At 36.9% G+C, this 16,084-nt stretch overlaps 1 protein-coding gene across 3 annotated transcripts in view; it reads right to left on the reverse strand.

Annotated features, from left to right (window-relative positions):
- The window catches only part of Polr3F (RNA polymerase III subunit F), a 42,375-nt gene extending 32,738 nt beyond the window's left edge, over window positions 1-9,637 (reverse strand). Inside the window, exons 1-2 of one of the 3 annotated variants that reach the window (XM_081730875.1) lie at window positions 9,492-9,631; window positions 3,625-3,760 (exon numbers count right to left, since the gene is read on the reverse strand). The gene's annotated coding sequence lies outside the window, so the exon portion shown is untranslated. Of the gene's footprint in view, window positions 1-3,624; window positions 3,761-9,334; window positions 9,458-9,491 lie in introns of those variants that run through there. The other 2 variants (XM_081730874.1, XM_081730876.1) reach the window with 2 other exon arrangements.
- Between the last annotated feature and the right edge of the window lie 6,447 nt (window positions 9,638-16,084).

The following is a 16,084-nucleotide window of genomic DNA, read 5'->3' on the forward strand; positions in this document are numbered from 1 at the left end:
TAAATATTGTAATTTTGAAGTGTTATCTCGTTGAATTTTGAAGTAATTAGAAAAGGGGCAGCGGAATTCCCTGTTGATATGTTGCGTAATGCAGCTGATGAATGCTAAAGACAGAGACTTATTCGTACTTAAGGACTGTATGCATACTAAAGATGTTTTAGAATAATGATGTTTGATTTTTCTTTAAACTGTGTTTCACCTTTAAATAAAATTTGTTTTATTTGTTATTATATCTATTAATAATAATTAAAAAAAATAATGAAGTCACACAAAATTTAGATGTCTCTTTATTTGGCGATTTTTACGTTACTAATTCAAAAATTAATTGTTCCCTAATTGTGCCTTCACCAGGGTTTGCCCAAGTGGGCCTAGCCCGAAAAAACCCGATGGGTTTTTTCGGGTTGGACCCACCTGAAAAAACCCACCTGGGTTTTTGACCTATTTGTTAGTATATTATTGGTACAATCCGCGGCAAAAAACCTGCAACATGAGGATGTAAGTTTATTGTAAAACTACGCCTAACAGCACAGGAAATGAACATAACGTCTAAGTGGAACGAATCACGCCAGGATAAACCTCGGGCTCCTTCCGTGCACACTTATTTTGGAGCAAAAGACTTCGTCATTTCACAATAAACTTATATGCTCATGTTGCAGGTTTTTTTGCCGCGGATTGTACAACTAAGGTGATCACATTGTAAGTGATTTTTATCAGATTTTAGGCTTTCCTTGGGCGAGTTAGAGGCTTTCACGTTAAGGTATACAAGAACATTCAACATAAGACCTTTATAAAGCTCTGAATGCACTAAATGAATTATATATATAAAAAAAAAAAAAAAAAAAAAAACCTTAGCTTGAGATAGTTATACAACAATTTAATGTATGGATTATGCTTATAGCCTTTTGAAGTAAAATAAGCAATTTTGTACTGTAGAAAATATTTTCCGTGAATAGTGTGCTCATCGACCAGTACTAATAGTACATATGTAAATACATTAGTAAAACTATTAGTATTATTTCTTACCTTTGCTGTAAAACACAAGTTTTTTCAACTAAAATCTGGTTGAACAGTAACAGTTTAGTTCAGTCTTTTGTTGCTACTCCTTAAATAAGCATTCTGTAGAATCAACACCAGCAATAGCGTAAAAATTCTTGTCAAATTTGAGAAGCTTAATGCTCAGGGTTCCGAAGACTATGTAACGCTTACTATTTCAAGTGCTGAGTTCAAATTTCCGTACTAGTGGAAGTTTTGATGTACACGCCGTGAAAGAAGTGCACGGGAAATTCCCGAATTAAACGCAGAAGGATCGGAAATGAATACTTTAACAATAAAACTATTTACTTTATGCTTAAGCCTGCCATACGTCCCGTGAAAAAACGGGACAGTCCCGTTTTTGGGCCCCGAGTGTCCCGCGTCCCCGTAAATTTAGTCGGGACAGGGAAATGTCCGTATTTTAACTCCGTTACATTTCTGCTATCAATATCAGCTTATTCGAAAAGTGAAAAACAAAAAATTCTGACATTGGCTGGGAATCCTGTAATTAGTGAATGAACAGTACGCTGTTGCATGTAGCAGTTTCGAGGAAGTTATTACACCACCCTGTTCGACTTGATAGCGAGTGGAATTTGCAATGCTACTTTTTCCATTGAACTTGATGAAAACTCGGATACTCTCTGGAACATTTAAAAAAAAAAAATGGCTTTGAGTGTTTCTACATTTACAAACACAGGGGAGATGGCTGACCTGTTCTCCAGCAACACATTAGACAAGTTAAGAATTATAATCTTTTTCAGAGGCTAGGGGTACAGAATTGTGCTTTGGTCCAGGTCTTAGAAAAATGTAAATCTGGTCCTGACAATTACACACGACACAGGGAGAAAAATCAGCTTTTCATCAGATTAAACTGACGAACGTAATTTTGGCAAATACATCCATGTAAATAAATATTGCTAAACGCGCGAAGAATATTGAAGGTAGATTGTACCACTGATTTAAATAATTTGCATATTGTTTTCCTGTAAAGCATTTTTATAGCACATCTTAAGTTTTTAGGCATCTTCAGTCTGTACAATTAATTGCAGGGTACGAAGAGAGAAAAGCAGCTGCTGCTTAGTAAACTTTCGCCTATTATATTCTTGAAAAAAAAAAAAATTAAATCTTTTACTTTTAGTCTCACGATTATGCCTGCTATGCTCAAGGTGACGGTGATGATGAGAAATGAATGAAATGACGGAATGAAGAAAGTGGGAGGAAACGTGAGAATCCCGAGAAAATCCACGCACAAGGTGTTTGTCCACCACAAAGCTCACTTGGCGCGAGCTGGGATCGAACTAGGGACCCCATGTACCAGAGCTGAACGCTCTACCACTGAGCCACCGCGACCTATTACACTTTTGTTCATAACCAGACTATAGTTCAATTCATTGTGTTGGAAAGTTGAGAGGGGGGGATCTGAGGTGTCCCGTATTCTCATGGAGAAAATATGGCAGGTTTATTTACGCTGGAAGATGTTAATTTCGTGTAAGACATTTTGAAACATTTATTTCATACAGCATGAATTGTATCTTTGTTTTAAATTAATAGACCACTTTTGGTATTCATATTTGGCGACCGTCAGTCAGGCTTCTGGATGACTTGATCTACATTTGTTCATTTGTCTGCCGAGGTCCTTCATGACTAAGCGGTTAGTGTACGCGTCTTCGGCGTGAGTGACCTGGGTTTGCTTCCCGGAGGGAGCTCATGTGGTTCGGATTCCACTTTAATCAGTAGGTCCCGTCTCATATAGCCTCGCTGCTGAAAGGGACGTTAAACTTAAAATCAACTCAATTCGTTTGTCTGCCTCTAACACACACACTACAAGGTACAACTTTCGGCCTTTTAAGTTAAAATTTTCAGAGTACATGCACGAGACACACTAAATTTCCTGTATAGATTTTGGCGGCATACCAACGTAAAATGTCAAAATGGCGGCCATTTTTTCAAAACAGCGAGTATCTACGCTGCGCAGGAAGCACAAGATATGCTAAATTTGCTGTATAGATTTTCTCGACGATCGAATGTAAAATTTCAAAATGACGGCCCTTTTTTCAAAACGACAGTGAGTAGAAAATTGTTGCAAGTTGTGACAATGATAATCTTGAAATATAAATCACATTTTAACACTTTTACCCCAAAGACATTGAAATATTTCGAAAAAACCCAATTAAACCCGAAAAAACCCAATTAAACCCGAAAAAACCCATATGGGACCAGGTGGGTTGGGCTTTTTCAAAAAAGCCCGGGTTTTTTCAAACCCTGGCCTTTACAGCAACATCTCTTTAATGGACTATGAAAATTCCTTCGATAGATTGGACCAAACCAGTAATAAACTGTACTTGTTACTAATAATTTTTCTTGTTTTACTCCATTCGAAATCTAGCAATAATCTAATCTTGCTGACACAAACCTTTCTACTTTTTATATTACAGTACATATATTTAAAGTTTTCTCATCAGCTTGTGATGGAAGTTTAATCAACGCTGAACGCTTGAAGCTCTGGAATACGCTTTCTTTTGTTTCTATTGAAATTTTGTCATTAGGAAGTGCCTTATAAGTGTTAACTATAAACAAAAGATAGGTACTCGCCATTGTATCCAGATGAAAAGCTTAGTTTTTCTTATATATATATATAATTTTGGCTTTCGCTGAAACCTTCTTTTGTAACCTTCCTCTTCGTTGCACTTGCTTACTTATATAATTGGATACTGCGATAGAGACTTTCCTGAAAGATTCACAAGAAAGTTATGAGTGTAATCATCTAAATACTTCACATGGAAATATAAATCTACATACGTACAAATAAGATCTTTTAAGTGCTCAGACAACGAGTCCAATGAAGAAGAGTTACAACTATTTTTTCTGTTGGCAAGAAATACTCATTACGCTGTGAAGAGAGGCGATCATATTTACGAGGAACATAACAGATATAAGTACTGTAGATATAGTACAGAATTCTGTTAGTGAAGAAGTGCGGGAATTAAAAGCGACGCTCTACCTTCCATCGTTTTTCGTATGACAACATATTTTCTAGGAAAACCTTTACCGAAGATGATTATACAAGTAAACTTGTGCAGTTAAGATGAATGTTACTGAAGACGACTTCAGAGAAAAGCAAAATTTTATAAAAATTACATTTTATCTTGTATTACCGAAAGAACTCCATCAAAAGCCATCACGATTTCTAGTTGATTCGATTCTTGAGGAAATGGTTCCTCGGAATATTGAATAGTTGAATTTGAGTTTAACGTCCCGTTCAGCAGCGAGGCCATATGAGACGCGGAATCCGAACCACATGAGCTCCCGCCGGGAATCGAACCCGGGTCTGGAATATTGAAGAAACTGTTCCAAGGAATCATTTTTTTTAGGTCACTGCCTGAACTAAAGACTTGCCGATACATATCTTATAGCGTCAGTAACTAGATGTATCGCTAATAAGCTCAATTGTATCTCTAATAGTCTCGTATCCTGAAATCACTGAGGTTTAAATTCACATTGACCCTATCTTCTGCTCCGTTCAAATCGAATAAATTCATTTAAGTGTCTTTTGTATGGATTCATGATTTTTAGGAACTATCTAATTGATGTTCTGTTGACTTCTTGGCTTATTATTATTATCTCTCAAATAAAGAATATACGTCCAGAAATCAATGTATGGATAATGTGAGTGAGTTCCTGAGAAGAACGCGGTACGCGATCACCGCAGAAGAGTAACATAGGCAGATCTCCCGTCTAGTAGCTAGTGCACGTATCTTTGGTATACGAGGTCCGTGTTCGATCCCCGATATGAGATCACGGTAATTTCAATCCATTACTGTTGTTCGGATACCACCTTAAACTGTAGATACTTAGCCTCGGTGCTGAAAGTGGCACTTTTATCCCAATCCAACCAACCAATGTATGTATTTAATATTCCATTCTAGTGTTATGGCAAATGAAACTACATAACGTTTTTTAAATGCTCTAATGAAGGTGGCAGAACAAATAGTCACTGAAATTATAAGCAACAAAATATTCATATAAAACACAATTCAGATGAATTCACGGGTAAACTTTACAATACATGCTGAAGCTGCTTCAATAAGTAACGTCGGTTAACTTAGGGTAATCGAGTGTAATTTCTCGTGTCTCCATAAGGTTACCAACTGGAGCCAGCATTGCAAAGTTTATCTAAATTTCACTTTTTGAAACTGGTTCACCGTAACTTGTAAACAGAGCACAAGTTTCCACAGAAAACGTTGTGTTTATAGGCTTCATATTTATGCCCTCCTAAAATAAGACTGCACCGAAGATTGCATTGTCGCTAATACCATTCTTCAAAATACTAAGAGCACATTTCCTCCAAAAAATAGGGTATATGTAGTAATTTTATAAAGGTGGACCTATTTTTAAAATACCATAAGACACTTTGCATCAGATGTAAGGAATTACAAACGTAATGATTTAGAACACGTATTTTAAAAATACAATAGCCCAATATATAAGAAAAATATTCATGCAAGTGCATTAGTAAACGTTTAGTATGACCATACTTATTGAAATATAAAAGCTTCAAGGCCTCAAAAAGCCTGATTTTTTTTTTTTTTTTTAAGCTAAGACTTTCTGAGTGAAGCTCCTCTCAAACTATTTTTCTGGATTCGCCATTGCTCGTAATTTAATTTTAAACAAGAAATCCATTTCAGTATCTATCTAAATAGGAAATGTAGCTAAAATTAGAATGCATGAGGTACCAGTAGTAATAATTTCCTATCTAAGGGATTATTTTGGACCGGTGCAAAGTAACTCTGATTAGAGGCCGAAACCGCCTTCTCCCAGTTTTATTTTGGTAATAGTTAAGAACAGCTACTTCTCATCTCCCATGCACGAGGATCAGGGTTTGCCTAAGTGGACCCAGCCCGAAGAAACCCACCGGGTTTTTTCGGGTTGGACCCACCTGAAAAAACCCATCTTAAAACCCACCTGGGTTTTTGACTTTTTTGTTAGTGTATTATTGGTACAACTAAGGTGATCGCATTGAAAGTTATTTTTATCAGATTTTAAACTTTCTTTGGGCGAATTATATGCTTTCATGTTAAGATAGACAACAATATTCAACATAAGACCTTTATAAAGCTCTAAATGCACTGAATGAATGAATAAATAAATAAATCACCTTAGCTTGAGATAATTGTAGAACAAATTAATGTGTGGATTATGTTTATAGCCTATTTGAAGTAAAGTAAGCGATTGTATATTTTAGAAAATACTTTCCATGAATAGTATGTTTCCTGACTCGGTACCCCGAGGGACGTTATCCCTCATACGTTGACGGGTTTAAGGTCATAGGTGCCGATACTAACAGTAAATATGTAAATACATTAGTAAAACTGTTAGTATTGTTTCTTACCTTTGATGGTAACAAAAGTATTCAGTAAAATTTGGTTTTCCAACAACAACAGTTAAGTTCAGTCATTTGTTGCTAGCCTTCAAATAAGTATTCTGTGGAATCAACACTAGCAATAACGTAAAAATTCTTGTCAAAATTAAGAAGCTTAATGCTCGGAGCTCCGAAGACTACGTAAAGCTTACTATTTTAAGTGCTGCAGTCAAACTTCAGTATTAATGGAAGTTTCGATGTACAGTAAAGCAAGCTGCATTTTGAGGGAAAACCCATCGTGAAAAAAGTGTTCGCGAAATTCCCGCAATTGAACCCACAAAGCATCGAAAGTGAATACTTCAACAATAAAACTATTTATTTTACGCTGGAGGATATTTCATTTCATTTTAGACATTTTGAAACATTTACTTTATAAAATATGAATTATAGGCCTATCTTTGTTAATTGTTTTAAATTAATTTTCAGAAAAGAACGGTCTTGCAACAAGTGCTCGGGTAATTTCCGTAATTGAATGCACAAAGCATCGAAAGTGAACTTCAACAATAAGACCATTTATTTTACGTTGAAAAATATTTAAGACTTTTTGATGAATTATGTCTTTGTTTTAAATTAGTATAGCTATTTGGTATTCATATTTGGCGAACGTCACTGAGGCTCCTAGGATGACTCGATCTACATTTGTTCGTTTGTCTGCCTTTACCACACAGTGTTCAACTTTCGGTCTTTTACATTTTCAGGATACAAACCAGAGACACTCTAAATTTTCTGTTTAGATTTTGGAAGCATACCAACGTAAAATTACAAAATGGCGCGTTTAAAAAAAATAGCTGATATCCACTGGCGAAAATCCCGGGAGGATGATGGGGACATATCTCTTACAATCTTGAAACTGTCCTCCTCAATAATCCGATTGGAAATGTGTCTTTTAGGAAGAAATGTGATGATTTGTGTCCAACTGTCACAAAGGAAAGTGAGATGAAATTAATACCTCCCAGAATAAGCCTCAAATCTGACCGTCTCCCAATGTTGAAGACAACTCTGCTCCCCTACCCATGTTGTCCCTGAGTCCCACACAGGGGACATAAAATATGACGATATTATTATTACTTGACAACTTTAAAATCAGACTGGCAACATTCAAAACTGTTTACAGGGAATGATCATATTTGGATCATCCCTTGTAAACAGTTTTCAATGTTGCCAATCGGATTTTAAAGTTATAAAGCAATAATAATGTCGTCATATTTTATGTCCCCTGTGGAGGACGCCGGGACCGAAATAGGTAATCCTCCCCAGCATTGTTTTTCTCCTTCATAAATATTTTGTACATCGCATATATATATATATATATATATATATATATATATATATACCGTCTTACCCGTCCCCCGAATGTTGAAGACAAATTTGCGCCGCTGCTGATATCCACGCTACAAAGCACAATTTTAGGTCTTTCAAATTGAAATTTTCAAAGTAGAAGCACGAGAAACTAAATTAACTGTATATATTTTGGCGGCGTAAAATTTCAAAATGGCGGCCATTTTTCAAAATAGCGGGTATCCATGCTACAAGGTGCAATTTTCAAACTTTTTAAGTTGATATTTTGAGGGTAGAAGCACAAGACCTTCTAGAGTTGCTGTATAGATTTTTTCGGTGATCAAATATAAAATTTCAAAATGGCGGCAATTTTTTCAAAACAGCAGTGAATAGAAAGTTGTTGCAAGTTGTGACAATGACACTCATAAAATGTAAATCTTATTTTAACATTTTTACCCCAAAGAGATTGAAATATTTCGAAAAAACCCAATTAAACCCGAAAAAACCCAATAAAACCCGAAAATACCCGAAAAAACCCACATGGGCCCAGGTGGGTTGGGTTTTTTCAAAAATACCCGGGTTTTTTCAAACCCTGACGAGGATACATCTTACTGTTGCACTACCTAAACACCCTAAGTACAAGGGCAAGAACTCAGTCTATTACCTACTTTTTAACATCCTAGATAGTCATTGAATAATTCCTGAAAGTATGGCGTTTCTCGTCCTTCCCTAAATGGGAAGTACGGCTCCTTAACTATAACCTTTATTTTTACTATGACTTTAAAACGCTTCACATTTCAATTTCAACTATTGCTTCAAAGTCCCATCATATACAGTAGTATTCTACGACACTAGTCTAACTTTGAAATTCTTGTCGGTGATAGATCCTTTATCGGAAAGGCACTGTGGAAATGATGCGTAAATGACAAGATTGTATCGAGTTGTACAAAAATAAGGAGTGTCACTTGCTAAAATTGTGTGAAAGGCACAGTCTACTAAAGAGGCGAACAGTTTATCGTATATGTAGAAACGAAACTACAGAAAAGAAGAGGAACATCTAATCAAACCTAATCTAATCTAATCAAAAGCTGTGCAACACGTAGGCCATGCATTTTATGACATATAAAGTGATTTTCTACTATCTCGGTTATGCATATACCCACTGCCGTAGACGCGCCTGCTCCCTACGGATGCACTTCCCGCTACAGCTGGGGCTTCCCTGCTGCGCTCCTATTCTCGATCGGTTTTGAGTGGTTACCTAGCACAAGTTGGTTAATGTTTTATGCAGTAGTTTTTATGCCACAGATCCACACTGTATTTCGAACAATAACCACTACTAGGTGTCAGGGTCACAACCTAGTATTTTGAGGGAGTAACTAAATAATATTACATTGTTTTCCGATTATTGTGTGGTTCGGCGATTCAGCAGTAATGCTCAAAATATCTCCGAACCATGAAACAATGAGTTAACTCCACAATGTCCGCTCCAGTTGGTATCCTTACGCAGAAACACACTATTAATTTAATAAACTGGGTCTAAACTTCCCTAAGTCGACTCTACCCTACCTTGTTCTCCTATTTTATTTTTAAAGCGGTCCTACTTACCGATGCGAAGCTGGAGCGTGTATTGTAAGGCTCACCCGCAATTATTACTGTAAGCATATCTATTTTCCAACATTTATGGCAATAGATGCTGTTTGTTCTGTAAAAATAACTTGGAAGTTTCGCAAGTAATTTCCTCGTTTTTTAAATTAATACTTACTGCTGCGACTTGCAATAATCTTCGCTTTGTACCAGTACGTCGCACCACAGAGACAGATCGCACTTTTCATTTTAGAGTACTAAATTTCAGAGTTGCCAACAGAAATTTTCTTTTCTAATCAAATCCAGAGTGAAAAACAACTAAAACCAACATCAAAAGAACCAGACTCATTCAGCGTCCTAAATAATAATAATAATAATAATAATAATAATAATAATAATAATAATAATAATAATAATAATAATAATAATAATAATAATAATAATAATAATAATAATAAAGGTGCAGTACTACTACTACTAATAATAATAAGTTTACTATACGGATCCACAGATTGTAAAATGTAAGGAAAAATGTGGGGAAGTCTTTAATTTGCCCATTTTAATCAAGAACAGAACCCAACTAACCCCTACGAGGCTTCTAACCCGTTCTTACTCCAACTGCTACCCCTACCCCTACTCCTACTCCTATTACTACTTATACTATGGATCCCCATAGTAGAACTGCACGATTATTATTACTAAAATCACTTATACGAAAAACATAAGATACATTTAAGAAATATTTGTTTGAACTTACCTAATTAACCACTGGCGTCTCTGGCAGGGGTGGACTGGCCATAATCAAGTACCGGCCCGATGGCCGCTGCGCCCTCCTTACATCAGTGGCTTTGCGCCCTCCTCGGGAGGGGCTAAGACCCGTCTTAGCCTCGGGAAGGCGCACAGTTTCCTCTCTTAACACATTAAAAAAAAACAACAACAAAGCTATATACATAATTATTTTATAAATTCGCTAGCCTTTGGCCAGCTAGGGCTCCACCCCAGACCCCGGTATTTGCTCGGCCTGCGGCCTCGCTCTTTCTGTTTTCGGCATGGGAATGCTATTAATGATATTAGATTTACCCCTAAATATATAGATCTGACTCTAATATCGGTTATTTTGGACGTTTTTTACATATCACCCTTACCAACCCCACGGTCCGCCCCAAATCCCAGTATTTGCTCGGCCTACGGCCTCGCTTCTTCTGTTTTTGGCTTTGGGAATGTCATTATAATGATCTTAGGGACCATGAAATTTATAGATTTGACTCTAATATCGGTCATTTTGGATCATTTTTATATATCAACCCTCTCACCCCCACTGCTCCGCCCCCAGATCCAGTCTTTACTCGGCCAACGGCCTTGCCCTCTGGCCGAGTTTGGGTGTTTATATATCTTTCTTTGGGCTTCTCCAGGAAATTCAGATATTTTTGGAAGAATCCCAGAAACGACTTGAGGTGTATTGGAACATAACCCAAGCGTCCGTCTTGAGGCTATTGGGATAACTCGATGGAGAAGTAAAAGCAACGCTGCTGTAAAAATATTTGGACACTTTCATTACTTAGCACCCGACTCAAAGGATGCCAGACCAAGAAAATCAAAACCAGTATATGTGGAACTCGTAGCAGCTTTAAGTGTGATCGGCAATTCGCAAGAATTCAATTCCAAAGTCAGACATAATGCAATGTCTCTCATTCAAAAGTTGTGCTCCTTTGAGACTATCATTGTGGCTATGATGTTTTTATTGATTTTTCACTATACCACACCTTTATCAGACTACTTGCAAACAAAAAACTTAGACTATGTCCAAGCATGGCGCCTGATATCCTCAACTCAAGATAAGTTGAAAGAAGCTAGGGACCAGTTTGACAAAGTCTACAAAGCAGCACAACACTTTGCAACAGAAATGTCAAATAGTATTGAAGGACTCATTTCAGATGTTCCTAGTCTAGAACAAGTTATTATAGAAACAGAATTGCCTGAGGTAAGATGTAGAAAAAGAAAGAAATGGCAGGGGAATCAGCTTCTGATGAAGTAATTGAAGACAGTAAATACAGATTTTAAGTAACCGTTTTCAACTGTGTTCTAGACCAAATTTCTAACAGTATGCAGGAACGATTTGCTGAAAATCAAAGCTTATACTTAGATTTAGAGTGTTTTGATCCTAACAAGTTCAAGGGTTTATGTCTGGCTTCGTTGTCACTGAAAAGAATCACTGAATTAATTCCTGATTGTGAAGAGGGAAAACCTAAAGAAGAGCTTCTTTCGTTTTCATCAATGTGGGAAGAGTTTTCAAATCCCCTTATGAAAAACAAGAAAATAATCAAGAAGCTGTTGAGGTTCGTACGAATGAAGATTTGATTGAAGAGGACAAGTTTTCTGAAGATTTCATGGAGGATGAGGAGGAATATTTGGGGCCGAATGACGATATTATGGATTTAAGGTCTATAACATGTGATGGAGTGAAGTGCAATTCTTGCTTTAAGTGCACCCTCGATGTGATTCTGCAGTACAATATGTACTCAAGACTCTACACAGATTTATTCAAAGTTTATAAGTATCTCCTTACATTACGGCAACACAAGCGTCCTGTGAGCTAGCATTTTCAAAGCTCAGATACATAAAAACAAGACTCCGTTCAAGACTTACAGATGAACATCTAGAATCATTGTTCTTGATGAACTCAGAATGAGACATTCTGACCAAAATAGACAACAATCTTATTATTGGCAAAATGTATGAGAAAAGCAGGGAGATGCGAAGGCTTCTTCAAGCATAAAGCAGTGACTTTACTTTCATTTTCCAGTTTTGTTTTTGAATTTCTTTTTTCGTTAGGTAGGTATATAATTCTAAATTTACTTTTGTTAATTTGTAGTAAATGTTTCATGTATACTTTTTATCAACGGTTTTAAAAATAGATGAAAAATAAGTTAATGTTATGATGAACACAGCTTTAAAAGGACAGAAATATGAAAAATAGCATAAGCCCCAACCTTAACTCAAATCTTCAGTTATAATTAGGCTGTTAACAAATGTAGCTGAAGAATTTAAACAACTGGTGTGATTTTTGTAGTCTCAGTTAAAGTGTGCAGATTTATATAGGCCTAATATATTTAGTACTCAAAGTCTCTTTGTTTGTTTATGAAAATATTGAATTTGTATAATTCTATCGTGATTAACTGCAATAGCTACTTAATCTTTTGTTGTTTTTTGTGTACTAATTTTCCGGTGGAAGCCCCCCGGCACTTCTTTTTAATAGGAGGATACAAGGATATTCGATAAAAGCGAAAGCCTCGGATAGACGGCGCCCTCCCAGAGTATGCCCGCGCCCTTTTTACATAGCCAGTCCACCCCTGGTCTCTGGTATGTAAAATTTGGGGGGGGCATCAAAGAAAGTGATAGTGAATGGTACTGCCCAGTAGAATCTGATTATTATCTTAGATTCCATTTTTTACTTTTCTGTTTAGCTTCACGGAACCCCTGAGTAGTGGCGAAGCGTATTATGAGGCTCTGAGGCTGGGCTTACCCTGTTTCCACCGTATACTTTCTTTATCTTTGGTTTGTTATAAAATAAAGTCAATACTTCAACATTTCGTTTATTTGGTAACAAAATGGTAGGTTGGAAACACTCGCAGTCCCTTCCGTCTGAGCCTCACCAGCTTGCTAGACAGGTTTACGAGCTCTGATGCTCATTGAGCGAAGCTATATCGCTGGGGATTGCCCGCATAGTTGGGAAGGTGCGAAGGGTCGCCTCTGTGAGTTTTAGCTTTCAAGGCATCTTTCAATAGAATTCTAACTATAATTTTAAACATTTTATGATACATAGGGTAGCCAGATTTTGCGCACGAAAAACCGGGACACCAATTTCAAGCTATATATGAAGTCAGGTTTTGTACTCATTTGATCAGAGTTAATTATTACCTATGTTTTCCCGGTTACTACTAAAATTTTCCAGCTCATTCTATACATGGTTAACAACATAAATGAAGCCCTACAAGGGATGTATAAAGAATGTGAAAAGGTAGTGTAAGAAGGGATGGCTGGCGTCCCTTACTCCGAATTCTGATTTGTTGTGTTTAACAGGTCCCAAATATTGCGCCAATTACGACACCCTGCCATGTATGATTGTTGCGTCATCACCTGAGTCAGAAACACTATCCTAAAAGAAATACGAATTTAGCATTAGCAAGAAAAAATACATCTACGCTAAATTCAGAAGAAATAAACAAAAACTAAATGTCTTGAAAGACTTACGCAGCCTCTCCAAAAGTTTGGCAGAGCTATCAAAATTAAAAAAGAGGCATAGACCTACCTTTATGTGTTTAACTTTCACTTCTTGTACTAGAGTAGGTAGTTACCAGGGCCGGATTTAGCATTTTGGCGCCTCTAGGTCCAATAATTTTTTCCGCCCCCTAGTCTGGTTAAAGTTACTTTCATAAAAACCTTTATTAAAAAATTATATCAGGCCTATATGTTAATTGCTTAAACACCACAGTAGTAATCGCGGGACTTGAGGCCATTTTTCCGCCCCCTGGAGCATGGCGCCTGCCGCCGCCGCCAAAATTTTGCGCCCGGGCGCCTGGCGCCCATTTTTGGGGTTACGTTGCCCGGGGTCAATGACCTAGGGGGCGCCCGCCGCCGCCGAAATTTTGCGCCCCCTGGCGCCCATTTTTTGGGTTACGTGGCCCGGGGTCAACGACCTAGGGGTACATAGGACCACCCCTTTTAGATTTTGGTAGGGGTACCATGGCCCACCCCCTAAATTTTGGCAGGGGTACCTAGAACCACCCCCTTAAATTTTGGAAATTACCAAATCTAAAAATTTGGTGTGGTAGCCTAGGACCATAGTATGTACCTCTATCAGTATTGGGTGTCTATGTCGTTCCCTTTCATGGGTAAAACATTGCCAAAAATTCAAATTTCGGGGTTTTTTGACCTAATTTATCCCCTTGGATGAGGTGTTATTATCCTATATAGTTATATGGTCATGTATAGGGGTCCATTACCTTTCATAAGACGTGGATATATTAATGCACCCCTTGAAAAATTTGGGAGGGGTACCTTGGCCCACCCCTTAAATTTTGGAAATTGACCAATTTAAACATTGGGTATTATAGTACAGGACCCTAATATGTATTATGATAAATTTGGGTGGTCCACCTCGTTCCCTTCTAGGGGTACAAAATTGCCAAAATATAAACGTAAGCAATACGTTATAGCACGTGTTTGGTTTTTGGTCGATTTTATCCCCTTTGATGAGGTGTTATTATCCTATATAGTTATATGGTCATGTATAGGGGTCCATTCCCTTTCATAAGATATGGGTATATTTGTGCACCCCTTTAAAAATTTGGGAGGGTTACCTTGGCCCACCCCTTAAATTTTAGAAATTGCCCAATTTAAACATTTGGTATTATAGTACTGGATCCTAACATATATTGTGATAAATTTGGGTGGTTACCTATCATAAGAAATAGGTACATTTGTGCACCCCTTAAAAATTTGGGAGGGGTACCTTGGGCCACCCCTTTAATTTTGGAAATTACCCATTTTATATATTTGGTATTATAGTATAGGACCCTAATAGAGATTACTATAAATTTGGTTGCTTCACCTCGTTCCCTTTCATGAGTACGAAATTGCCAAAAAAATATAAACGTAAGCAATACGTTATACCATGTGTTTGGTTTTTGACCTAATTTATTTCCTAGGATGAGGTATTATTACCCTATATAATTATATGGGCGTATACAGGGATCCATTACCTTTCATAAGACATGGGTATATTTGTGCACCCCTTGAAAAATTTGGGAGGGCTACCTTGGCCCACCCCTTAAATTTTGGAAATTGACCAATTTAAACATTGGGTATTATAGTACAGGATCCTAATATGTATTATAATAAATTTGGGTGCTCCACCTCGTTCGCTTTCATGGGTAAAGAACTACCAAAATTAAATTTCGGAGGTTATTGACCCCTATTTAACACGTTATATGGTTTATTACCTCTATATGTTTATGTTCTCTTTTAAATTTGGGAATTATAAAATAACAAAATTCGGTAAACGTTTTCTAGGACCCATTGGTGTTCCTCTTATGGCCAAATATTCAAAATTTAAAGGTTATTGACCGGCTTTATTATTGAATAAGTACAGGATTTATTATTTTTTCATAAGACACAGGTGTATTTGTGTACCAATCTTAAATTTTGGGAGGGGTACATTTCTTATTGTCATATCAATAATTGGTAATTGTTCTTTGGGTAAATCATTGTGAAATATTAGTATGATCACGTGATCAGTTATTGACCTATGATGGGATTAGGAGTCCAGGACATTGGTACATTTAAACTTTGTAGGATAATTTGAGAATGCGTCATTGGTATTGATTATTACAGCCAAATATAAACGTAAGCAATACGATGTACTACGTGATTGACCTTGATGAGATAGTGTACAGGGATACATAGCTAACCTTATTGAATCTTATGACTCATAGTCTTAAGGGAATACATGCTACAACACTGGCAAAGTTATTGTTGATGCAATTTGATTGGTTGATCACTATCTTTCGTGCCATCTGATTGGCTGATCACTATATTTCGTGCAATCTGATTGGTTGCTGATTTTCAAATCTTTGCTGCATTCAGTTTTAAGTTTTGTTTAACATTTAAAAATCTTGGTTTCGTTCAACATTTTGCACTCACTGATAAATATGATCAAAACCGTTTATTTGTTAATCGAATAGTTAAAAACCGGATAGTTTGACGGTTAAC

The sequence above is a fragment of the Thermobia domestica genome, chromosome 11 (assembly GCF_964235325.1).
Source record: "Thermobia domestica chromosome 11, izTheDome1.hap1.1, whole genome shotgun sequence".
NCBI classification, from domain to species: domain Eukaryota; kingdom Metazoa; phylum Arthropoda; class Insecta; order Zygentoma; family Lepismatidae; genus Thermobia; species Thermobia domestica.